This window comes from Nyctereutes procyonoides, unplaced genomic scaffold (assembly GCF_905146905.1).
Source record: "Nyctereutes procyonoides isolate TBG_1078 unplaced genomic scaffold, NYPRO_anot_genome, whole genome shotgun sequence".
NCBI lineage: Eukaryota > Metazoa > Chordata > Mammalia > Carnivora > Canidae > Nyctereutes > Nyctereutes procyonoides.
In genome coordinates, this window is record NW_026575136.1 from 12,679,192 (window position 1) to 12,706,253 (window position 27,062).

A 27,062-nucleotide genomic window follows, 5' to 3' on the forward strand; every position below is an offset into this window, starting at 1 on the left:
CCGTTCTCACTGCATTACACTTATGCACAAATACAGTGTGTTTTTATTTAGCCCTTAGCATTGGTTGTTATGCAGGACAGAGCATTGGAATTCCCTGGAGAGCTTTTCTAAAATATATATCCCCGGGCCTAACCCTCAGAATTTTAGATTCAGTAAGTCCTGGCTAGCACCAAAAACGTGCACATTTTGATTAAAGCTCTCCAGTAAAACTGATATAAGCCCCTAGTTAAGATACTCTGATAAAAATAATCTTGAGTATGTACATTTTCTTTCTCAAGGAAACTATAAATTTCTTAAGGACACGGACCATGCTTTCTTTCTTGTGCATCTCCCAGTGCTGGAAACATGACCACTACTGAGTAACACTCCTCTATCTTGTTTGGCTGCAGGATGGCTGAGTGTGGGCCCTAGGATATGCATCGTTAAGGGATTTGCATGGATCATTCACCTATTGCCACAGCTATGCTGTGCGATGAGTATCCACAAAACTTCAGTGACATACAATGAACGTTTCATGTTTATATTTCTGGAATCAGCAGGAATAGGCTAGGTTCTCAGCTGAACTTACTGGGCTTACTCACATGTTTGGGTATTTGCGAGCTCAGCTGGCTGCTGACTGGGCCCACTTTATAGTCTGCAGTTCAATAGCTTACTTGTGCATCTGTGAATTGGCTCTGTTCCACATACCGTTGATGCTCCTTCTGAGGCCATTAGGCTAGTAAATGCAAATTTATCATGAAAAGAGAACAAGAGGATAAGCCCAGATATCTAAGCCCATTTAAAGCCCCTATTTGCAATGTAATGGCCAAAGCAAGTCACGTGGTAAAAGTCTGTTTATGAGGGGAGGGTACAGCACAATTACATTGCAAAAACTGTAGACAGAGTGAAGTGGGAAGAACCAATGGCATTTTCCCCAAACTACCGCAGTGGGGCTCCAGTTAATGTCTCTTCTGAGCAGACCCTACTCTGAGGCCTTACTGAAGGTTGATTTTTGTTGTATACAATCACAATCAAGATGTTTTTAAAAACAATCTTACCACCCATGAATAAGCAAGCAAGTAATCTTATTCAGAGGGGAAAAAAAGTTGCAAATAAACAATCACACTAATGCCCCATCATTTGCCATTAAATAGGGAAATACCACCTAGTATTTCACAGACTTGACACTACCTGGGTAATATGTCACACTTCATTAAATGAGAACATCAAATACAGAAAACAAAATATCTGTTGTTCAATAAGATTATTTATGACTTGAACAAGGTTTGAGAAATTGTCAGCATGATGTATTTGAATTCAAGAAATTAAACCAAGCACTGTGACTGGAAAAGTGTTAAAAAACACCACAAATTTGTTTTAAAATGATTCAGCATCTTTTTGTCACTTGTGATTTGACTGCTGGTTTCATCTTTATTACCTGCGGTGCTGCTTAGTGAACTGTTGCAAAACAAACCGTGCAGTCTATCATGGAAGTTCAATTTACTATTGCCAGAGAATCATCTTGGGTTTGAAAGAGAGTCTGTGCTAAGTGCCTCAGCTTTCAGAAAGGCCACACCATCTCTTTATGTAAGGGACGTCATCTCCTAAAGGGCCAGAAAACTAAAACATTGCAAAGCAATCACATAAGTTATTTATATAATATGTTTTTTTCATCAGCAAAATAAATTACTATGACAATTTTTCTAATTAATATGCTAATTTTCTAGGTTTTTAAAAAATACTTTAATTATTCATGAGAGACAGAGAGAGACAGAGACACAGGCAGAGGGAGAAGCAGGCTCCATGCAGAGAGCCCGATGTGGGACTCGATCCTGGGGATCCAAGATCACGCCCTGGCTGAAGGCAGGAGCTAAACCACTGAGCCACCCAGGGATCCCCGAATTTTCCATTTTTAATTCTTTCCTTGCCCCCAAGTCACTCTTGGAAGTAGGATTGATCAAAATACAAATATTATATAAACTGTAGTAAGGGAAATTGCTTTCATTCCTGCTTTGTCCTTACTCTATCATGGGATTTTAGATAGATCACCTAATTAATCAATATTCTTATCTATAAAAGCAGACAGTTTGGGTAAATGAATAGCAAGGGTCCTTGCCTATGTAGCCAAATAATAGATAAAAAATCTGAAGTAAACTCTGAGTCAGTGGGATAAATATCTTTGTTCATATAGGAGAAGGCTATGTAGCAGCACCCTGTGTGGATAGACTTCTATTGAAGGTGTTATGCTAAGTTTTGCTTGGGTTTCCTTTCTAGGAAGGAAGGATGGTAACTTATAGGATAAAGAAAAGAAAAGACAGCACAGACAGAGGTTAATACTAAGATGTGGGTGTGTGCAATATACCTAGTAGAGTTCAATTTTATCACCTTTTACCGATGGAGACTTTAAATCACACCTATGGGAATAAATGAGGCAAATTGGTATTTTGATGTAACTGAAACGTTTCTTCTGAACTTTTCTAATTGCTAGAGAAGAGAAAAACTGAGAAAGGCGTATAATAGGCTCTTTCTCTGTTAAGCAGAGACATTTAGAATTTTACATGAATGTGACTATGATGGAGCCAGAGAACAGGCCTATTTTTCTGGAAAGTCAAGAACATAGCATTCCACAGCACTAAGGACCTTCTCCCTCTTGTATACACACAAATTTTATATATATATATATATCAAATTCCACTTTGGGCAACACAGCACCAATGGGAGCAGGCTGATTGCAAAGCGAGGCCCTCAAGAAAGTGGAGGTTAAAGCCTCAGTTTTACTTTCTTAAATAGAAAATTCTGTGGAACTAACATCGTAGCCTCTCTTTTAGTCACAAAGAAGGAGTAGTTGCTTGGGAAATTCGGAAAAAAAGCTTTAGTTCCTCTACATACTTTCTGATAGAACTTTGTAGCTAGTGCCACTTGGAGCAAAGAAGACTCAGCAAGCACTTGGGCAAGCCAGGCTGGGTGTAGGGCACCTTATAATTAAGCGAAGTTGCAGGATGGTTCTACAAGGGCGTGCAGAACATCACCCGGCCCTGCACTTGGTACCATCCCGTATTAGCCTGGGAGGCAGTGAAGGTCATAATGGGGATGAAGCCAGGGGCAGATAATTATTTCAAAATGTTTATTTTCAACAGAGCTTGAATCTTGGTGTCTTGTATATGGATAAACAAGCAATGTTGGAAAAGCACAGTGCTATGAATGTTTTATAGACAAATGATATCTCAGTGTCAAAACTACTTATATATCTATGCATTTTTAACTTGGTTTGGCTGCCACAGTGAGACAAGCTGAAACTGAAGCACAGTTATTTTCAGGACTTAGAAGTTTAAAAACCCAAACTGCATGGTATTGTCTTAGGATGGAGAAATGAGGACATACCCATTCCTGTAGTGGCAAAAAGGTGAAAGCATGGAAAAATGGATGATTGATGCCTAGATTTATAACTTGGTGCTTACGTATTATAAAGACCATCAAGATATTCAACAAGAAAAGGGAGTAATGTATTTTTGGGTGATATCTTGTATATTAGTATAAGTATTCTATTTAATTTGCATATAGAAAAATTGGGGTCCTGTTTCCATTAAAAAAAATTGCGACTGAATAGATCAAGAACATTTCATCGTGTGACTAATTCTTTGGACCACCATTTCCCTATCAGAAAACTAACCTGAGACCCATCTATTGCCAGGGATGTATTTAATTAGATAACAGCTTTTAATTAGATAGGACCATTCACCCTGCTTACTTTCCATCTTTCTCTCTCCATGAGCCATTTCTCCATCAGAGGGATGCAATTATTCCAGTTCCCCTAAAGAAGATACTTTAAAGTACAGTAGTTAGCTGTCAGAAGGACAAGCCTAATTCTTAGTTACGAAAGCATTTTCCCAATAGAAATCTTCCTTTCATTCTGGGTAGACATATTTGTATCGGTTTCTAGCTTTATTGGGCTCAATTATCTCCTTCTCGGAGAGCTAAATTCTCTTGTAACTGTTCAGAATTAAACAAATTCCTCAATTCCAGAAAACTTTCTAGCTGTTTTTAGCTCTAGCCAAACTGTCTACTTTACCTAAGTAAGTACCTAAAACATGACACATAATAAACATGCCCAGCGGAAACATAATGGAACCAAATAATTTGGAAGTATTTCCCGTAATATGTGGAATTTTAATAGATGCAAAGTTTAAAAAAACAGACATCAAATATTTGGGCAATTATGGGCTAAATGAACAGATTTCTTTAGGAATTATCAGACTGTTTACTGATAGGCATAAGCTCATCGGCATCAGACTTCCAGATCTTTCTCCTTCCATTGTATTTTCATGGGAGGAGGAAGCCTGGGGGAGAGAGATTTTTCATTTGAGTAGTTAGTAATATCACACTTTTGTTTGGTTTTCTTTGAAACCAGCATTTGACAATATCCTTCCTTTATGTTGCTATTACAAAGTTTAAAAATGTTTCTGTGGTTCCCTTTGTAAAGGAAAAAGGAGAACTCGTTTTGTGTGACTGTCAATACGTGTTGGGTTACTTGTCAAGATGAACCAGGTACATTGGAATGCACAATGTCTAAGTTTTGGCCTCTCACCCTTTACTGTTTAGATAGAGGTGTCACAGCCCAATAGGCCAAGAATGATTGATAAAATTTTAACATTAAAGAAAATTATACTTAAAAATATAGTAGCTTATTTGATACTATACTAATATTAGAGCATATGTTATTGAACTATGGTTATTTGGTGGGTGTATACTAGAAATGATAACCTATATAATATTTGGTTTTAACTCATGTTATCATCCCATTTGCTAAGTCTTTTTTCTTTTAATTTTTAATTTTTTTTCCATTTGCCAAGTCTTAACTCAAGCTACCATCATCTCTTTCCTGGATGATTGTAATCAACTTATGCTGGTCTCCCTGCTTCTATTAATGTCCCACTACAGATTATTCCTTACCAGTGGCCACTGTGACCCATTTAAAAATTTAAGCCAAGTTGTATCCCTCTGATGCTCTAAATCATAAGTTGGCACCATCTGGTAGGCAAAAATCTAAAATGGCCCCCGAGATTCCCACCTTTTCTTGTACATACCCTGTGTGATTATTTGGAAGAATACTTCTTGATTGTGAAAGACAGGATTGCACTCTTGAAGTGTTACATGGCAAAATAGATTCTTCAGATGCAATTAAGTTACCAAATTGGTTGACCTGAATTAATTAACCCTACCTAGGCTTGACCTAATTGTGTGAGCCCTTTAGAGAGGTCTTGGTCTCCCTAGAGGTCACACAGGTTTGATGTCAGCAAGATGCCTTCCCGCTGAGCTGAAAGAAAGCAGCAATGTTGTGAGGTGGGGTAGGGTGGGGTGGGAGGGGTGTGCAGATGGCCAAGGTCTATGGGTAGCTTCTAGTTGCTGTGAGTAATGTCTAGCTCACATGCAGCGAGAAAATAGAGACCTCAATACTACAATGACAGGGAGATGGATTTTGCCAACATCCTGAAGAGATGGGAAGAGGATCCCAAGCCTTAGATGAGATCGTAGCCCCTGCCAATATCTTACTTTCAGCATGGGAAGACTGAGTAGAGAACCCACTATGGTATGCCCAGACTCTCGACCCACAAAAACCATAAGATACTGAATTTGTGTTGTTTTAGATTTTTAAGTTTGTAGTAGTTTATTATGTAGGAAACTAATAAACTATCCATCTCTCACTGAAGAAAATATAAAATGACTTGAGTAGGTATTTTGGGTTTTATTCTGGCATTTGGTCCTGACTCTCTCTGCCTTATCATCTTCTATCCTTCCTTCACTGCCACCACATTGTTCTCTTTAGAGTTCTCAGAACACTCGTGCATGCTCCTGCCATAGGGTCTCTGGCTCTGTTCTTATTTTTCCGCCTTCGTGGAGCTTCCTGCCCCAGCAATCCACACACCTCCTGTCACACATCATTCAGGTTCTTATCAGAGAGCTCCTCCCTGGTTACCTTGATTAGTCAGGATAGGCTAGGTTTTGCAGTGGCAACAAACAATTCCCAAATCTCACTGACTAAAAATAAAAGTTTGGTTTTCATTTCCCTGTATGTCTAGTTTGGATCAGAAAAGAGTTCTGCTCATCGTGGGCATGAGGGACCCAGGCAGATGGAAATTCCAACATTTCATAATGCCACTATTTCATCTTTCTTTTGATTAGCATTAGCATAGTGTGTATATATAACCCTGTCTATCCCTTTACTCTCCCCCCATCCCTTTACTTTTAATATATTTGTGTCATTGTATTTAAAGTGGGTTTCTTGTAGGGAATATATAGTTGCATCTTGTGGATTTTTTTTTTATCTGATATGTCAGTCTCTGTTTTTTAATTAGTATATTTAGAGCATTGATGGTTGATTATTGATGTAGTTGGATCAATATCTCCTATAATTCTTACTATTTTCTATTCACTGAGCTTGTTCTTTATTTTATTCTTTTTTTTGATCTTCCATTTTTTCTGCCTTCTCTGGTTTTTAATGTGTGATCCTCTCTTAGCAATATTAATTGCATTATTTAACTTCTTTTAGTGCTCAAGTTTGTAATATACATTTACAGCTAATACAAATCCACTTTTAAATAAGGGTATATCACTTCAAGTACAAGTGCCCTATAATAGAGTATTTTTAGTTCCTCCCTCCTGTTCTTATGAAATTGCTGTCATTCACTTCACTTATCCATAAGCTGTATTATCAAATGCATTGTTGCTATTATTTTGAAAAGTAATAGATAAGGTAAGAATCTGGTATCTGTTAAAGTAAGAATAAAAAAAATAAAAGATATTGTTTTACCTTCATTTATTCCTTATCCAACATGATTTCTTTCCTCACGTAGATCTGAGTTTCTGACCTATCATTTTTCTTCTTTCTAAAGAATTTCTATTTTACATTTGTTGGAAAGCAGGTTTACTGGTAACAAATGTTCTCAATTTTTGTCTAAGAAAGTCATTTCTCCTTCAAACTTTTGAAGGAAATTTTTGCCAGATACAGGTTGAATCTATGTTGATGTTTGTTTTTTTCAACATCTTAAATATTTCATTTCACTGTGTTCTTATGTGCATGGTTTCTGAAGAAATCTGATATAATTCTTATTCTTGCTCCTCTATAGGTAGTGTTTTATTCTTTGGTTTCTTGCAAGACTTTTTTCTTTGTCTTTGATTTTCTACAGTTTGAATATGATATACTTAGGTATTTATTTTTTATCCACATATTTATTCTACTTGGTATTCTCTGAGATTTCTTGATCTTTGGTTTGGTGTCTAGTAGTAATTTTGGAAAATCCTCAGTCTTTATTGCTTAAAATATTTCTTCTGTTTTTTCCTTCTCTTCTGGTATTCCTATTATGAATATGTCAAACCTTTTGTAATTTTTCCACAGTTTTTAAATATTCTCTTCTACCATTTTTATAACTTTTACTCTTTGCTTTTCAGTTTTGGAAATTTCTATTGACATTTATTCATGTTTACTGATTCTTTCCTTGGCTATATCCAGTCCCTTGATAAATATCAAAGGCATTTTTCATTTCTGTTAGTTTGGATTTCTGGCATTTCCTTTTGGTTCTTTCTTGGAGTTTTTACCTCTGCTTACATAACCCATCCTTTCTTGCATGTTGCATATTTTTCCCAGTATAACTCTTAATGTATTAAATCTTAGTTGCTTTAAATTCTAGTCTAACATTCCCACATCTCTGCTGTCTATATCTGCTCCAATGCTTGCTAGATCTCTTCAAACCGTGTTTTTGTTTTTTAGTATGCCTGTAAGAGACCTTTATTTAGTGTAAGATTTTATGTTTATCTGGTTAGGAGTTTGTTGGTAATTATCGTTTGCTGTAGCTATTGGTATCAGAAGCTGAAATTTCTTCCTTGGTGTCCTTGTTTTTGTCTCCCCTTTTGTATTTGGGTTTTCCTGAAAACTTCCTAAATGAGGTCTGAGGCATACAGTTCTTACTGTAGTATCTTCTTATTATTATAGTTGTGGTATATTGATGTTGTGGTAAGATGTGGGAGGAAGGAAAGTATTCTATATAGTTCTGTACTTAGGTTTCAGTCATTGAATGAGCCTGTGCTGCTGCCCCTGAGCTGTGATCTACACAAATGCTTCTCAGTCTCTCAACTGGTTAGTTAGTTGACGTGGGAAAGCTAGAGGGAGATGGAATTGGGTATTTTCCTTTTTCTAGATCAGTTAGGTTCTGGCAAAACAGAAGTCAATTAGGCTCTGGTAAAATAGTTCCTCTTGAGGGCATGCCTTGTTAATAGAAACAGGTTGCTCTGGGCACATTTCATTTCATTATGGTTCCTTTTCCTCCCCTTTTGGAGAGCACCAGGGAATTTTCCTCTGATTTTCAATGTAAGAAGCTCACTAAAGTGCAGGAATTCTAAGACTGAGCTCCTTGTGTTTTTTTTTTTTTTTTTTAACTTCTGATGGAAGTTTCTACTTGTGGGTTTCTGCTCCAGTAAGTTGCAATTCTCAATATCCACCTCTCTATCTCTTCAATTTTGGTGGCAGTTCTTTGCCCTGTGACCTCAATGCTCTGCTGAATTTATGAACAGTGTCGATTTTTAGTTTGTTCAGCTTTTTTCTTGTTGGAGAGAAGTGATGACTTCCAAGATTTTACATGCCAGACTGGAAACTAGAAGTTGGCATTATGTCAATGAGACTTAAAGCTTTGCTACAGCAGGAGGCATCACTTGAGAGAATTGCACAGCAGCTCCTGAATTCTCCAGCCTGACAGTGACATGTCATTTAGTCATATTTCATTGGCCAAAGTAAGTCACATGGTCATACCCAAATTTTAAAATGTGAGGAAATGTAACCCTCCAGTGTTCCTAGAAAGTGAACATTAGGAGAACTGGGGAACGTCATTAATGGTGACCAGAGCATTCTATATAAGATAGTATTTCCAACCCCATTTACCACTTTGCTCTCTTACTACACCATTATCTTCTTTCTAGCACTTTATAGTATTATATATAGCATACACAAGATATTATAGAGAAACCTATTATGGTAAGTACTCTTGTCTCTCCTACCTGCACCAATGTGAGGATCACAGGAACAGGAACTTTCTCTATTCTAGTCATTTTTTTTATCCCCAGAACCCAAAATATCCAGTGTTCAATACATATCTGGTAAATTAATTAACAAATGTATTTTGTTTTAACCTTTGAGCCCAGAAAAATGAACCCTTGTCTGAACCCATTATATCAGCCGAATCTGGCTCAGAAACTATCTTTTCCATAGGAATGAAGCTGCGTTGCCTTGTGCAGAACCCTTGTCAGGTTAGTTGGGCATATCCTTTGCTATTAGCAAGGAAAGAACTGAAAAAGCGTCCGAAGTTCCCTGGAACATGGTGTTATTTGAAGACAAAGGTATACACAACCTGAGGGAAAATGAGTTTGAAAATGAGCTTAGGCTTTTAAACAATGCAGGCAAAAAGTGTCAGTAACTTGAAAAGTTGGTAAATTTTAATTTAAAAATCTTCTCATCTCAGGTTTATGTTTATCATCAGGGAAATGCAGCTCTCATTCCTCACTGGAAAGCAAAAAGCTAAATCACCTCTTGAATGTGAAATTTAGATACAATGCTTGGAACATTCTCCTTCTAGAAGAGCAGACCTGCCAGATCCTGTGCTGGTTGATATGTGGGCTTCCTGCTGGTTCAGGCACATTGTCTTTGTGCTTTTTTATGCTTATTGTTCACTCTGAGCTTAATGAGTGCATTCAGGCATGTAATGAAGAACAACACCATCACACAAACAATTCACTGAAGTCCAAAGATATGGTGATTTTATCAATTATATTATTCAGTAGAGTAAATTTGCAATTTATTAAAAAGTACATAGATTGAGTGGCATCTGGAGCACTGTTGTGTTGACATTCAGGATTTTTGCAGCCATGCTATAAAACAAAATTTTGAATTGATGGCATTTGATATAGTCAGTGTAAAGCTTTTGTCTCTCTACTTGCTGGAGGAAACAGATGAGAGCAATGCAGTTGTGGATCACAAGCCCTCTGGTGTGAAATTTGTCCTAACTAAGCTGAAAATATTTGATGGCCGAAGGCACAGACTCCCATAGCAAATGATTTTCATTTTCACCTCCAGTAGCTTTGGCTAATGGGATGAACACAGGGCTAGAAGGAAGGTGAACCCCACTAGTTATCCAAGAGTTATTTGATGTAAGTAAATCACTCGCCTTTTTTCTCTTTTCTTCTTTTTTGAAATAAAGTGTTTTATAGAGTTTTCAGAGCATGTATATATATCTCTTATTTAATCTTATAACAGCTCATTGGGGTTAGCTGGTCAAGGGTTCTCACTTGCATTTCTATGCAAGGCACTATTACTTGGAGAGTTGAGTGAGAAAGAGGTCAGAGATTTTGACCCTAGGACCAATGCTTTTTTTTTTTCATTGTATAACAATGATGCTCTGGACCTCAGTTTCCTCATTTCAAACTAAGGATAAATATACTTAGTTTGTTAAACTAAGTTGTGAGGATGGCAAGAGGTAGTCAAATTTTAAATATTGTGATTAGGCAAAACCTTATGCAGTTGGAAAATTATCTTCCTTATGTCAAGTCCAAGGGCTCTTCCTTAAACCAAAAAGCCTTCTTCTTCACATTCTTCTACAAAAAATGTCCAACACTGATACATGTGTATAGACCCCTGGGATTGTCCATTGAAAACATTTAGGAATGAGCTCTCTTAAAGGAATAATGGAAAAATCATTTAAAAGCAGCCAAATAGTAATTCAGATTTGACCCTCTCTACCGAGAGTTATCAAATTAAAAAACAATTTACAATAACTTGTTGATTTGCTTCAGTGCTATTCTGTTTATTTTCTAGCTCATTGATAAGATGGTCCTCTTACTTTTGACAGCTTTGCCACATGGAACCATGATTTTCAAAGACAGCAGTACAAAAACAAATAACTATTTTATATTCTAAAATATGTTATGACGGATTCTTTTTTCAAGTATATACAGCAGGGGTTGGAAAACTTTATCTGTTAAGGACCAGCATTTGTAGGACATATGGTTTCTGTCACAAATATGCAACTTTACTGTTGTAGAGTACAAAAATAACCCTAAACAGTATTTGAGTGGATGAACATGCTCCAATAAAGCTTTATTTATGACATTGAAATATGAGTTTCATAGAATTTTCTCATGTTATGAAATATTATTCCTTTGATTTTTTCCAGTCACTCAAAAATGGAAAAATCATTCTTAGCTCATAGGCCATACAAAGGTGATTTGGTCCATGGGCCATGTTGATTGAAAACTGACTTAAAACACAGAACAAACATTCACTTCTGCTGTAGACCTACTCTATACAAATGATTCTTGAAGTTGGAAAAGCATTTCTAGAGAATCTATTCTCACAATGCAAACTTTTAGCACTGTCAGCAAAAGCAATATGTAACAGCAGAGTTCTAGGAGTTGGGTGGTCCTCTCTGCAGAGGAAAAGCAGAAGTACTTCCTCATCAAGGAAGGGAAATTAATTAGCAGCATTTGGTATATAACTTACAAAATCTTAGGGCAAAAGCAGTCTCACAGGCCTAAGTACATCACCACTCTTAATTTGGTGCTCACTAAATCTCTGTTAAGTTCCCAAGTTCCACACTAAGTTCCTAAATTCTTTCTTATTATATAGAATGAAATGAACATAGACTATAATTGTTTAGACGCCAAGGGGTTAATGAAATGAACCTTTTAGTAGCCACTCTTTACTGCTACTTGATGAAAGGTAATGATGAAAGATTTAAATGAGTGAGATTTTACACAAGTGCTAGGCGGCAGGACAAGATGTGTGCACAAGATCTAAATGATTAGGCATTATGAGCTTGGTAATACCCGTAACTAAGCTAATCTATGGCTATAAATTGGGTATCTACGGACCCTGCTACACTTCCAGATCTCCAGTGTGTAATTTAATCATAATGAAGCATCTAATTATTGCTGTGACCTATTATCTTGGAAGTTCACACATATTCCAAACTCCTTTGTCTCAAAGTCTCAGTGCCAAGTTATGTTAGTACCTAACCTTTAGTTGGTTAAGAATAAGACTGTGGATTCAGACAGCTGAGATTCAAATTCCGCCTTGACATTTACTCACTTTGAAACTTGGGGATACATTACATAGTCTCTCTTTGCTCTTGGTTTGTTCATTTGTAAATAATAATGATATAATAATAATAGTATTTACCTGGTTGGGCTGGATGGTTGTGCAAGCTAAATGAATCAAGGCATGTAAGGCTCTCAGAACAATTGCTAGAAGTAAAGCTTCAGTAAATGCCAACCAAAAATATACCTTTGGGTCCTAGGCTGATGCTGTAAGCTGATGACTGCTCTAGTCTCCATCCCTGTGTTGAACTCCACAAAGTTTTTCACTTGAAATACATATGCATCTCTGCTTTGAAATAGAATATTCATCTCAAAATTATCATGCCCACAAAACACACTTGACTTCTTGCCCGCCCCAAATTTATTTTCCCCAAATTGAAAGAACTTTATTCTTCCAGTTTTTCAGCCTAAAAACCAAATACAATCCCTAAGTCATCTTTGACTCCTTTCCTTTTCTCACATTCCACATCCTATCCATTAGCATATCCTGTGAGCTCTAACAAAATATATCTAAAGCCAACTAACCTTACCTATTATCTTAGTCAATGTCACAGTTACCTTTTGCTTAGGCTATGGTTGCAATAGCCTCCTAACTAATCTGCGCTTCTGCCCATAATCCCCTCCCTACTCCATGCACTATCTATGTTCTCCATGCACTATCTATGGTGCTGTATCCACAGTATCTACACGGTTCCTGGCACATAGTCAGTATTTTAACAAATAAAGTAAATGAATGTTTGACTAAAATATTTTGAAGCTACTTGGCTTATGACTTTATGATAGGCACCGAAAGGCTTTAACTCAAAGTGATACAAAATTCTAAATAGTTTCTGATTTTTAAAATTGTCAAAATAAATACTTTCTTTAGAAGTGAGTATAGGATGGCGAGGTAGGACTGCATAATTTTGAAGTATCCTTCAGACTAAAATTCTGTGAATGTATTCCTTGGTAAAAGCCATAAGGGCAAGAATGAGGCAGCCTGATCAATATAGATGAGCCCTTTGTAATATTCTAGAAAAATGTACCAGATTTGGAGAGTTTAGTTTTGTGAGCTCTGAATTTGTACCAGAAAGGTTGATTTGTGAGGCCTTCATTTGTACTAGATATGGATATGTTATATTCACACCCAGTTAGTCAGGACCTATTATTGTATGAAAAATAAAATGAATTGCCCTATTAAATTAGATCTTTAACTAGGAAGTAAAAGTAGAAAAATACTTTGTGTCAAATTATGAATCTAAATATTTTGCTTCTTTGGCAGTACTATTCATCGATTAAACTTTTACTTAAGGATCTTAAAACAAATTAAAGTGGCTGGTGTGATTTCTTCAAACTGTAAAGTTGTTGTTGAGAGCATCTTTTCTCTTGATTATAATCAAGAAGAAATGGGAAAATATAAAGAAAGAAGAAAAAGGAAGGGAGAAAGACATAGAAAGGTAACCAGAAGAGAAAAGAAAAAAAGAAATGGATATAGGAAAGAAAATGAAGAAAGAACTCATTAACACTTAAGTTTTGAATTTTGAATGATGGAGAAGAAAGAAACTGTGCACGTGTGTGTTCATACCTCTGTGTGCTGAGAAGCCTTGAAGCAAAGCTGCACCTGAGCAAAGAGCACACCAGGAGCCAGGACCAGGGCTTCTTGGGGGAAATGACTAATTCAGAACTGGAACAGGAAAGAACAAGATAGACCTGGAGCATCTCATTGTAACAGAACATAAGAAAGTGTCCAAACAATGCCTAAATGGGCTTCTGCTGGGCAGATTTAGTAAGAACAATTTGAACATCAAAATATGATAAAAAACAGTAACAATAGTAATACTTGCAAGCCATTATATAAGAATTCATGAGTCTATTCTTATTTAAATTTTAAAAAACACAAAAAATGAAGAGAGAAGTGAAAGCCACTCTTCTTTACAGCAGAATGATAACCAAAAAATGTATAAGGAATGATAGACTTAGAAAATCATCAACGTATATTAAACCTGGTGAGTAAAATTTTGAAGAATCAGGATATTCACATAAACTAGTGTCTCTGAATAAATTCTGTACTAATTACAGAGAGACAGATAGCAACTTTTTACTGGAGAAACCTGGTGGATACTGAAGTAAACATCATCATTATTGGAACCACCAGTATCAAATACTTCCATATATGGTGCAGAGAAAGACAAGCTATCACTTCCATCCCGGAGCAAATAACTTGAATTTAACCATGAGAGGACATCAGACATCCTATGAAGTAATTGATCTGTACTCTTCAGAACTGTCAAGGTCATGAAAGTCAGAGAGTCTTTATTCAAATAAAGATTAAAGCAACATGACAACTAAATATGATGTATGATCCTAACTTGGATCCTGAACTGAGGAAAATGAAGCAGCCATGTAAGACATTATTGGAACAATTGACAAATTTTGAATATAGACTAAGGATTAGTGTTTTAGTCTGCTTGGGCTCTCATAACAAAGTACAATAGACCATAGCTTAAACAACAGAAATTTATTTTCCCATGGTTCTAGAGCCTGGAAGTCCAAGATGAGGACGCAATCGTGGTCAGTTTCTGGCAAGAAGTCTCCGTTGGTGTTATAGACAGCTACGTTCTCACTGTGCACTCACATAATCTGTTATTTGTGTACAAGGTGAGGGAGGAAGGTAAAGAAAAGTCTCTCTGGTGTCTTTCTTAAAGGGCACTGATTCCATCAGGCTTGGGCCCCACTCTCATGACCTTTGTTAACCCTAATTACCATCTAAGGGTCCTATCTCCAAATATCATTACATTGGGGACTTAGGGCTTCAACAAATAAATGTGGGGAGACACAAGCATTCAGTCCATATCATTCTGATATCAATGTTAAATTACCTGACCATGGGAACTATGCAGGGGTTATGTGAGAAAATGTTCTTGCCCTTGGGTAGTATACCCTAAAAGTTTTAAGGGTAAAGGAACACGTTGTCTCCAAATTATGTCAAATGGTTTCAGAAAAAAAATGTATACATACATACACAAATAGAGAGACCTACAGAATAAATCAAATGGGGCAAAACAGAAACAATTGTAGAATCTTGGTAACGGGTACAGTGGGAGTTCCTTGTACATCAAACTAAAAACCTTTTATGCAAAAGAATTCTTGGAGTTACAAGGTAGACCCTAATTACCCTTCACCAACCAACCTATTACTATTCATCTGGGATTAGCAATCTTCCTCTATTGTATTTATTCTTTCCTGAAGAGTTGATTAGTCCTCTAACTCTCAGAGAAGAAATAAAAATCTGAGAGTCATCAGGTGAACAAGGCAAAAACAAAATTCTCAGCATTCCTAACATCAGGTTAACATCAATAATATGGCATTTTCATAAAGTGCAATTTAATAGGGAAAATACAAAGTCTCACATTTGAATTTTAAAAATTATTTGGAACAAAATTTAATAATTGCTTACATGAATAATAATAAGTACAATATGAACTTAAAATACAACTAAAAAAATAAAATTTTTAGATTCACTCTTAAAGTTGTCAGTAAGCAACCAATTTTTCCTTATGACAATTGTTTAGCTTTAACTTCATGTGGCTTTATATTATATTATTATAATATATTAACTTATATTATAATATATTAACATTATATTAACTTATAATCTATTCCTCATTGAAAACATAATTCTAAATGACACATTTTTCAAAGATACTAACATTTTTTCTTTTTCTGCAGAAAGCAATAATTTACAAAAATTGGAACTGACATTCATCTTTTTAAAAATCATAAATTCCTTTTTTATCATATAGAGTTTATTTCCTCTGCCTTCTCAAAATCCATGAACTTGAAGTAACAAGAATATATCCATTCTTATTTTCCATTTAAGAGAAATGTGTCACATCCTAAAATTCTGCAGTATATATAAAAAAATATTTATATGAGTTACAGATACCACTTATATGATAGACTACTTGAAAGGTCTTATTCCCACCTAGAAGAAGGTAGGAGCTATGTTTCTAGATTGTTGCTTTCAGTCAAAAATTTCCAAGTAGCGTTTTCCCAGATATTCTCGTAAGTCCTTGAATACTATGTGCTCCATGCACGGTTAGCAATTTCAGCAGGTTTGGTAAGTAGTGAGCTACTTTGTGAATCGAGTGATAAAAATCATCACTGGTTACTCCAGAAATGGGCCTGTAATTACCCTGCTCTCCCTATCACCTTACAGAGAACTGTATCGCATGGCAGAGACCTTGGAGGAGGGCAGTGGAGATTAGAAACAGGAATCTATCCAGCAGTGGATCTGACAACGTGTGAATTGTGTGGACAGTGGGAGGGCAGTAGGTGCCTTCCCCCTTGGATGGTTTCCCTCCGGATCACAGGCTTTGACCCAGGCTTGTTAGATGAGGATCATTTGGGCTCATCTTCACTCAATTTCTACATCCCAACCATTATTTCCCAATCTCTACCCCAAAGTGCCCCTTCTGCTCCCACTTCCCACCATACATCTAATTTTTAAATTTCCCCTAGGAAATAGGAAATAAGAAAGTTATCCATACTAATGTACCTGATAAGGACATTCTTTATATCTTGTTTTTTAACCTTACATATAAAAAAATAAAGACACCCTCTCTCTTTTTCTTTTAATATGTTGCTTTTTTAAAAAAATATATATATTTATTCGTGAGAGACACACACAGAGAGAGGCAGAGACACAGGCAGAGGGAGAAGCAGGCTCCCTGTAGGGAGCCCGATGTGGGACTCAATCCCGGGTCTCCAGGATCACACCTTGGGCCGAAGGCAGCATAAACCGCTGAGCCACCTGGGCTGCCCCAAGACACCCTCTCTTAAAGAGAAGAATCTAGAATCTGCAAACTTAAACCAAAGTGAATAACACATGAAAACTATTTTATGAAAGTATATGAATCTTTGACTTTACACTAAAAGATTGAGAATCATAAGAAAAAAAAGAAACATGTTTTTAAGGAGTTTTAAAAGGTGGAAAAGCTTTTAGCCCAGCTCTGAAGTTCTCGTCTCCATCATCAGTGATTTGGCAAAAGCCAGACAAATACATAATCCCGAAAGATTTTCAGGGAAAAAAAATTAAACATCATACTATTGTTTTGGTAAAATTTATCATCCAGAATGGGACATTTTCAAAACTCTAATGAGGCATTTTTTTAAAAGATTTTATTTTATTCAGAGAGAGAGAGAGAGAGTGTGTGTGTGTGTGTATATGTGTGCAGGATGGGGGAGGGACTGAGGGAGGGGGAGAGAAAGAACCTCAAGCAGACCCCCTACTGGGCCAGAGTCTGATCTGGGACTCGATCTCATGACCCTGAGATCATGATCTGAGCTGAAAACAAGAGCCGGATGCTTAACCAACTGAGCCACCTAGTTGTGGCTGTTTTTCATGAGCCACGGATACCTACTTATTCTCAGTTAGGAAGGACTAACTCCCACGAAGGGGAAGGTGCCTCCAGTGTGTCCAGACTGCCAAGGAGGGCAAGGAAGAAAGAGTGCTGTCCATACAACTTCTGGAAGGGCTTTTTGAACAAAGAAAAGCCCCGGGTCTGCTCCTTTTGTGCTATAGGGGATCATATGGGAGATGCTACCGCTGAGGTGTTGGCACCTCATCGTTGTCGATTTATTGCCCATTTTGCCTGATTCTTTACTAAAACACCCTGTGTCTCACAGAAGTGATCCTTTATCTTTCAAATATCTGTCACGGTAACTGTGTGGCTCTCCCAGAGCTTCCCCTCCCAAACCATTCTACTTTGCTTTTTGCAGAGTCCCCTTCCCTGGACCCGTGCTGAGGCTCCATGTGAGTCTCCAAGGCCTCCGTGCCATGGTGCAAGGTTTATCACACTCCTGGGGGCCCACAGTGCTGCTCTGCCCTCCGTGGGCCGTGAGTGGTCTGTGGTGTAGCCGTGTGCCAGCTTCTTCCCAAATCTTGCTCTAGTCCCTCTGGCACAGAGAGTAATTATTTCTCAGAGATCCAGGAAAGGACATAAGCATTTTCCTTCTCGAAAATCTGCCAGAAATTTCAAAACAATATTAAAAGTGTTAACAGGTATATGCAGAAAATGCCTTCCTTTTGCAGAGCCTGGCACCTCCGCTCAGGAGCATTTTCTCACCACTGTCCTCCTGCCCTTGTCCCTGTGCACACACAGGGACATTATACATTATACATCCATGGACAGCTGACTTAAGTCCTTCCTACATTTTCAGGGTCATGGGTAGAAAGGTTTTCTCAGGAGCATCGTATGGAAGCTGGAAGAGTGTAGTTAGACAGGGAGGGTGACATTCTATTACACTTGTGGCTTCGTGGTCACAAGAGATCAAGACCAGATGGAGATGTAAAGGAGTCAACAAGTCCATGTTAACAAAGGCACAGGGGTGTTCCAGAAAAACCTGAAGTAATCCAGGAAAAGGTTTGGGATTTTTTTCTTTTCTTCTCCCACTGATGAGAACGTCTATTCCGTTTTGAAATTTTTGGGCAAGTGATGGCAGCTGAGGAGGCCGGAGTTAGATGTGTGAATACTGCGACCCTTAAGCCCAAAGCACAATTGACGTGCCACAGTTGGCTTAAAAATAAAATGGGAATGCTCCAACTGAAGCTGAATATAGGCTACAATCTAGTTTCCCTCTTTTATTTTTTTATTTATTATTATTATTTAAGATTTTATTTATTTATTCATGAGACACACACACAGAGAGAGGCAGAGACACAAGCAGAGGGAAAAGCAGGCTCCATGCAGGGAGCCCGACGTGGGACCCCATCCCGGGACTCCAGGATCACGCCCTGGGCCCAAGGCAGGCACCAAACCACTGAGCCACCCAGGGATCCCCTCGTTTCCCTCTTTTATTACAATCTTTGGCTACCAGTGATCATTTGGCTTCTGCCTAAGAGAACAGAAAAGACAGAGGAGGGACAAGATCCGCTGTAACATTCAAACAGCAGTGTTATGGTGCTTGTGATAGCCATCTAACATGATGTCATACGTAGCTGGTGTTTCCTTGGCAACACTACAATGGTAAACAAAGATATTTTCTGGATCTCTAAAGGAAATGTGTCTTTTATACTGTCTCACACCCTCCTGACCCCAACTCCCTATCATGGGTAGAAAAGATATTTTTTTTCCCCTTGTGCTATAAACTCTCCACCTTGGGATAGAATAAGTGATGTGGGACATTGTTTTCTTCCTCTGTTTATTTTATATTCCACAATTTTACAATGCTGGAAATTTTGTTGAAACGACCACTCAAATTAGATAATATGATATTGCATATTGAATTCTTAAATCCCCTGTTGTGTGGCATTGCCAAGAATGCACAAGGGGACATTCTGTTACGTGAAATCTCGGGGTTATGACAAGTTTGACAAGATGAGTGTGAATGACCTTAGCTCATGTGGCCACGCAGCCAAGTCTACTATCGGGGTTTTCAAAAGCAGATAAGGCTGATGAGGAATGGCCCTCACGAGACAAACGCGGAGCTGCTGTAACTGAAGTAGAAAAAAATAAATCTAGGGCATTTTAAAGCATTGTTTGACAAATAAAATAATGTGATGTGAAGAATGATGGAGGACAGGCAGACATGTGGGTTTGTGCTCTATAGGCTTCACAACAAAGATTACAAATTATTACCGTTTTGTAAAAGCAAATATACATATTGAAATTCAGCTGGGAAAGGAAGATGGAAGGACGTAAAATGTGCCAAAATAAGCTTTCATTAGAGTGTTTATTGGTGAACTGGCTGTTTTTCACGAGCCACTGATATCTCCTCTACTATATAGAAAGACAAAGACAATCCTCGAAGGTAAAGTTCTTTGCGATCTTTGCGATATTTCCCAGTTAAGAAGGGCTAACTCCCATGAAGGGAAGGATGTCTTTATTTTTTTATATTTAAAGGTTCAAAAACAAGATATAAAGAATGTCCTTATCAGGTACATTAGTATGGATACCTTTCTTATTTCCTATTCCCTAGGGGAAAATTAGCTGTGTGGTGGGAAGTGGGAGCAGAAGGGGCACTTTGGGGTAGAGATTGGGAAATAATGTTTGGGACGTAGAATTTGAGTGAAGATGAGCCCGGATGATCCTCATCTAACAAGCCTGTGATCTGGAGGGAAACCATCCAAGGGGGAAGGAACTGGGGACTGGCATTGTTGCAAAAACACTTCTGTTCAGGGTAAAGCAAATTTCTCTGCTTGCTGAACCATAGCCTAAAAAAGTAAAGTTTAGTATTTACAAACTCTGTTTCTTAAACTACAGGGAGCAAGTTCCAGGACTATAAAGGGAAGAAGAGAAAAAGAGATTGGCTTGGGCCCTGAAAACAAATAACCCTCACTGACTATCCATCTATGGCAACTAAGAGGTTGTAAGAAAAATAATACGGTGAAGAGTAACAGAGGGGAGGGTAGGAGGTCCATGGAGAGGAGAAGAGAGAAGGGAAAAGGGAGACAAGAAATAAAAGTGGTTTCAAAATTTGATTTTTCCTGTATCCTGTCCCCACCTTCCACTTCATGATTGCTGTAGGTATATAGAGTACCTTAATTTGTGAGCATCTGTTCATCTGATTTGAATTCCATATTCTCTAGGGGAAATTCTGTGATGCAATTGAACATAAAACGCGTTGCAGAGCTATTAGTCACAGCAGAGGAGGGAAGGGGGTCTCTTACTTGAAGTGCTGCTTTGAAAATGTCTTCTGATACTCCTGGCTTTCCTAATTAAGTGCTATCAACCCTGCAGATGGTAAAATGATGTATATATTTTGCTGAATTCCCTCAGCAAGGAAGCTGTCAGTGGGGGAGTGCAATAAGAATGATATTCTTTGAAAAAAGAGAAGGTCCCACCGGAATCTGTAAACTTAAACCAAAGTAAATAACACATGAAAACTATTTTATGAAAGTATATGAATCTTTGACTTTACACTAAAAGATTGAGAATCATAAAAAAAGAAACATGTGTTTAAGGAGTTTTAAAAGGTGGAAAAGCTTTTAGCCTGGCTCTGAAGTTCTCGTCTCCATCATCAGTGATTTGGCAAAAGCTGGACAAATACATAATCCCTAAAGATTTTCAGGGAAAAAAATTAAACATCATACTATTGTTTTGTTAAAATTTATCATCCAGAATGGGACATTTTCAAAACTCTAATGAGGCATTTTTTTAAAAAGATTTTATTTTTTTTCAGAGAGAGAGAGAGAGAGAGAGAGAGAGAGAGAGAGTGTGCGTGTGTGTGCGCGCGCACAGGATGGGGGAGGGACCAAGGGAGGGGGAGAGAGAGAACCTCAAGCACACTCCCTACTGGGCCAGAGTTTGATCTGGGACTCGATCTCACGACCCTGAGATCATGATCTGGGCTGAAAACAAGAGCTGGATGCTTAACCAACTGAGCCACCCAGGCTCCGTTCCAAGGACGCATTTTAAAAAATAATTGTATTAAGACAACATGCATAACCCAGGCATGTCCTAGGCCAACTAGACAACTAGTAGTATCGGCCAACCTTCCTGTAACTCCATCGTATAAAAGTATACGGTTGGTCCTGGAACCACTGCTGCAGATCTTCCTACAGACTGGACGAGAGGCCACCGTGACATCACTCATCGTGTCCCCATATTGTCAGGTGGGAAAGCTGAGGCCCAAGAAAGTGAAATAACTGTTTCATGGTCTTGTAGCAACCTAGAAGGTTACCTAGAGGTAACCTTCCTTCCTGTAGTTCCTAGATCATCAGGGATGTTCCTTATCGTGTCCCTGAGACTAATTAACAACCAGAACCATAAAACCCCCCAAGGACACAGTTTCAGTGGTGTGGTTTCTTTTCCTCAGCACTGGAAACTTCTAAGTTATACTAATTTTTCTAGGCCTTGATGCATGATTATCTGAGTGCTGTCATATTCAGAGTGACGTTCAATTATGAAGTTATAATATTTATTTCTTGATAATAGGCAACAAACTAAATATACCTTTGGGTATACCCATGGCGATGAAGTCTTTGAAAGAGCTGAAATTAAAGGACTGTGATTGTCAGCTCATCATTGTTTCCGGACAATGTGTTCTTTTTCCACATCCTCCTCTTCTTGAATGGAATTTAATTTTGTTCATGTGGAGAGAGAAAGGGATGTCTAACATTTAAGTCTCTTTGCACTGCTACACTTTTTCCTTTTGGAAGCAAATACCAGGAATGAACTTTGCAGAGCAGAAGCATGAGGGGCATGGCTTGAGCTGCCTTGAGGGATACGTTTATATTGACCTGGGCTTTAGGATGCTGTATATATAGACCAAAGCATCCAGGAGAATATTGAAAATTAGGAGTTTTTGCAGGGTGGGTGGAGTATTTGTGGGAAATGTCACTAAAGAATCCTGCATAATGTGGTAAGGTGCTCGACATTATTCTGTGTCCAGTGGGGAATGATGGAAGGATTTAGGTAGGAGAGAGATGTAGAATATGCATCTTTTAAGAAGAAACTCGGGTGGCTTTGAAAAAGCTAGATTGTAGGGCAACGTGACCCAATGCAGCATCATGCCTGGGGAACAGCTAGGAGACGCTGGCACGGGCTCCCCTAAGAGAGGGCAAACCTGAGCTCGGGAACTGCCTGAGAAGATTGATAAAAATGGATGGTTCAGCCAAAGATTCAAGTATTAAACTGATAGGACTAGGCTTTCAAAAACTAAAAATATGTAGTGAAAAGATAGTAAACCACATAAGGGAGGACTATATTATGAAAAATGGAAGAGGAGAGGATGACTAGTAGATATCTAGCCATAGAAACAAGGTGGTTGGTGGCATCCTAAACTGAAGTTATTACTGGAGAAGGAGGGAGTATCAGGTGTCAGTAGGATAATGAGTTACATCTCTATATATATTACTTTTATGTTTTCATGGAACACCGGACTCAGATGTCCAGAAACAATAGTATCATCAAGCCCAACTCCCTTTTCTTTATGGGGATGCTGAGATTCAGAGCAAGGAAGTGGATTCAGGAAAATCACCTGGAGTCTTACAGAGGTGGAATTGAAACACCAAGCCCCTGGGATTTGGCCAAGTTTCGCTGTGTCTCTTCCTCTGAACCAAAGTCACTATGTCATGCCATTATTTATTTGGTTGGTTAAAATAAAAGTTGGTTGAGTTAATGAACATTTTGATTTCTAAAAAGACTTTGCCTGAGTATCGCCTCTTTCCTGTTACTGCCCTGCACACTAACTTTGTTCTGGCATTAATTGTCTGCATTGAGAAATCGCATAAATCTTGCTTGTAAAGCAAAGTTCTGTGAGGAAGATGACACATCTCTATGATGTCAGGGGTTCCTGAGAGGGTTTTCTAAAAAGTTTTTGCTGAAGGCAATAATATTCAGTCTGGGTGTCCCCGTTTCCTCTTTTGTTTTATTCTGTGCAGCTGTGTTGGAAGCAAGCAGAGGAAGTAACCCAAAGTGGATCTGGATTAGAACGATTCTCAAACTTCCCTTTCTAGCATCTGTCTTGCTTTGGGGCAATTCAAACAGGAGGCGACCTCATAGACAGGCCTTTGTCAGAGCTAACAGCATGTTTTCCTTCTGAGAAATGCCCTTTTGCCTAATGTGGGTTTTGAAAACTATTGGTCATCAAAAGTGGAAGTGTTTGACCCTCACTGGGGAGCCCTCGGGTGGTAATGTCACTGCTTCCTCAAAGTGAAGGCAGATGTTTGCAGGAGGGGATTGATACCGAGAGAAAGTTTTTAAGGCTCACATAAAAATACCATCAATAAAAGAATAGTAATTTTTAAAAAGGAACAAAACCGGATGGCTTGTCTTTCCAGACTTCAGTGAGAGTTGCCTGTAGGACTCCACTTTTCACAGGCGGTTTCCATCTCTCTGATTCCAACAAGATATTTATTTAAAGTTACAGTGACTCAGAGAAGTTTCTTTGGTTATGTTGTTATTCGAGCATTAGTAGAAGATAGTAACATCTTGCGGTATTAGGGTAGATTTTAGTCAGTGGCCTGTGTTTCCACAGTCGCAGTTTTTGCAAATATCACAGCATTTTCCAAATATTTAGATTGATTTCTTTCTTTTTTTCTTAAGTTTTTATTTATTTACTCATGAGAGACACACAGAGAGGCAGAGACATAGGCAGAGGGAGAAGCAGGCTCCCCACTGAGCAGGGACCCCAACGCAGGGGGGGGGGTGTTGAGACTGAGATCATGACCTGAGCCAAAGGCAGACATTTAAGCCACCGAGCCACCCGGGCGTCCCTGTACCTTGATTTCTTAGAGTGGCTTTGTTCACGTTGGATTAGCCAGACAAGACTCACACATTTTAAATGCTTGCTGTGACTTTTACCTGGTAAGTCTTATCTCTACTGGCTTATTCTGAATTACTGCTTAGCCAGGGAAAATTGCTTGGGTTTTTGTTGTTGTTGTTCTTGTTTGGTTTTGCTCGGTATGTTGGCTGCAGTTAAGGCAGAGCTAGATATTTATGTTTATTTAATCCGTTAATCCGTGGCCTCGTTGCCTTTAGACACATTATATAGCTGAACCACTCCCGACTAAACACATACACATGAGCAGACCCACCCTGAGGTATGTCTACTTCTGGGGGAAATAGTCTTAAGCTATGACACGTCCTCCAACTTGTGACACCCAGGTTATTAGTCCCACAATCACATTAGTCAGAAGTTTCCCACGATCTGTTTCAGGGCTTAGTGGTTGGGATCGAATCCATGTATTAGCCCCACTGTGAATGTCATACTTACTAAAATGTGCACCAGTGGCTTTGACCTCCTCGAGCACATGAAGGAGGGGAAGGAAAGACAGAGAGGAGGGGTTAAGTTTTGTGACTACTGATTCCCACGAATGTTTTGCTTGTTTTGTTGCTGGAGCACTATAAGGCAAATGCTACTCACTTCTTTCAAGAAATCCCAGCTGCAGAAGGAGTTGCTGACCACATCAGTGGTTGTTGCCAAAACACTCTATTGGAGTGCTGTTGAGGCCCAGAAATAGTTGCAAATAAGCAGAAGTTCTCAGAAAGAAGGAAAAAAAAAAAAAAAAGGAAAATGAAAGCTCATGGCTCATGGAAACATTTTAAGATAAAAAGGAGCTTTATTTATGGTTATGTGTATGTAAATGTAGTTTGTGAATTTAGGGATGAGGTCTGAACTGTTGTTCGTATTATTCAGGCTCTTTTGTCCAAGCAGTTAGGGAAATATTTCCCTTGGCTTGGAATAAATCATGTGTCGGTTGCTTTGTAATATTTTATTTTAAAAACCTACATACTATGAAAAAGTAAAATATAGTTAATAATTTGGTTACTTTGCTTAGAGAAGGTAAACTTTGATATTATACCTGTGGGCAGAATGTACAGGTTGTATAGTTACTTTTGTACCATGCTATTTCTTTGTGTCATTGGGATAATTCCTTCACATTCATTGTTTTCAGTTTATTGTGATTCAAAGCATGTCATTAATCCCAGGCTATAAATGGAATATGACAATGCAGAGGAAAAAAATATGTGGCTGGATATATCAGTATTATTTTTTTAAGCTACAGGCATAATCCTGGGGTGATGGCACTGGTGAAGATTGGGATGAAGAGCTTCTAGCATAGAATGAGTTATAATAAGAAGTTCTTGGCCATTGGGAGACTTTTAGAGAATCAATAAATAACACACCTTCTTTTCTTTCCTGAGCTTGAAACCTATTGAAAAATAAGACAAAGGCCGAACAAAGAGAGACTGAAATAATAGTTTTATTATGACTAAAAGCTGCATTGGTAATATAATTTAATATATGGACAGATGGACATCTAATATCTTTCTTTACTCTTCAAAATGGATTTGTAGGCATCCCACTAATGAGATTGGGGATAGCCCACATGGTTGAGAGCAGAACATGGTGTCCTCTATGTATAGGCAGCCATCTCCCATAGCTTGAGGGAGCACAGCCCTCAAGAGGCTTCCCTCAAACTCATATCACATTGACTTATCTTATTCTAGGGAAGTATGGGAAAGGAATGAGGAGAAAGGCCAAGGGAAAGAGCAGGAAGTCCCTCATAGAAATATAAGGTAAGATAACTTGAGTTCTCCCTTAATATCCAGAAGCAGCATAAAGAGAGAGGAGAGTGTGAGTTATAATTGCTGAAGAGAGAGAAAGGTCAGCACCATAGAAGTTCTAGGAATGAGGTAGATAAACAATAAGCCTATTGGGCTAAGGGTGTTAAAAATTGGGGAGAACGAGACAAAATGGATAATAGAGATCGGTGTTTATGGCCATTTTTGCTGGTTCAGATGGACAGATGAGAGATTGAACAGTACATTTGACATATTTAAAAGGCTAAGAGAACAAAGATTCCCAGGTTCAGTCAAGGAAGAGATCTTGGTGGACCTTGCTTTCCTGAGATTTGGAACCACAAAGGGCTGCACCCTAGGAGAAAGGTAAACTGAAAGTAAATAGGTCCTCATAGAAACTGCAGCTCATTTTAGGATCCTCTTAATCCCTATAATTGAATTGAGGTTATCCCAGATTGCAAGTATTCATAGGGACCCAATAGAAATAAAAATATTTCCTGATAGAGTATCCTATCCTAGTCCTCAATTTATTTCTACAAACAACTTACAAATAAAATGTCTGGCACATAATTTTTAAAGATCCATATGCACAAAAAGACAAGATAACATAAGTAGGAATGAATGGAAACACCAGACAATAGAAATAGATCATCAGGGTTCAGATGCTGGTGTTTTCAGACATAGACCTTTAAAATAACTATTCTTTCTATTGTTCAAAAAGAAAAGAGACAAAAATGAAAATTCTGCCCCCCCCAATAGAAATTTTAAAATTTAACCATTTTGAACTTGTACATTTAATACTACAGTAACCCAAATTAAGAATGTACTGGATGGGTTTAATTGCATATAAGATAGAACTAAAGAAAGAATTGGCAAAATGAAATGTAGATCAGAAGATGACATATAGAATGAAGTGTGGAGAGACTAAAGGAATGAAAT

General features: G+C 38.1%; 1 pseudogene; it reads left to right on the top strand.

Annotated features, from left to right (window-relative positions):
• LOC129495423 (40S ribosomal protein SA-like) overlaps positions 1-26,493 on the top strand; it is a 42,802-nt pseudogene extending 16,309 nt beyond the window's left edge.
• Positions 26,494-27,062: the final 569 nt, after the last annotated feature.